Below are 539 nucleotides of genomic sequence, written 5' to 3'. Positions count from 1 at the left end.
CAGCTATAGGTGTTGTGACGTGGTAGAGTGCGCCGAGCAGATAGTTCCACTCAATGTAGCTGTCACCCAGGCCAAATGGCAGGACGGTTACTAGAAGCCTCCAGAATCATTAACACTGAGAGATTTTTAATACCATCATTGAGGGATTAAAATCCACTGAATTTGGCAATGGAATCATAATTATATCAGGTCTAGTATCTTTGCTATAGTTGCTTAGTACTGACAAAAACATCCAGGAATACACACTTGCTATTACATGGGATCTATCAACACCAGATCTAATGGGTTTTAAGATGCAGGCAAGCGCAGACTAAGAAAGTCCACTAAAAAACATTACATAAGACCAAGTCCATTAGCCTCATTCTTTGAGGACAAACACAAATAATAAGTGTACAAAAAACTACAAACTACCACTTTTGCAGACTTGCTCTGTGATAGTCCAAAATCTAAACAAGGCTACCAGACTGCAAACTTACACCTCTGGCAAAATTTGTTATGTTATTATATCTCACCATCAAACTCTTGTCGTAATCACAGCA

General features: G+C 39.0%; 1 protein-coding gene across 1 annotated transcript in view; it reads right to left on the bottom strand.

The window, feature by feature from the left end:
- Positions 1–539, bottom strand: part of LOC119585209 (nuclear RNA export factor 1-like) — a gene marked incomplete in the record, with an annotated part of 5,915 nt that overhangs the window by 4,757 nt on the left and 619 nt on the right.

Source organism: Penaeus monodon, chromosome 19, assembly GCF_015228065.2.
Source record: "Penaeus monodon isolate SGIC_2016 chromosome 19, NSTDA_Pmon_1, whole genome shotgun sequence".
Taxonomy (NCBI): Eukaryota; Metazoa; Arthropoda; class Malacostraca; order Decapoda; family Penaeidae; genus Penaeus; species Penaeus monodon.
The sequence above is the reverse complement of the archived record's forward strand: the minus strand, read 5'-3'. Positions and strand labels throughout refer to the sequence as shown.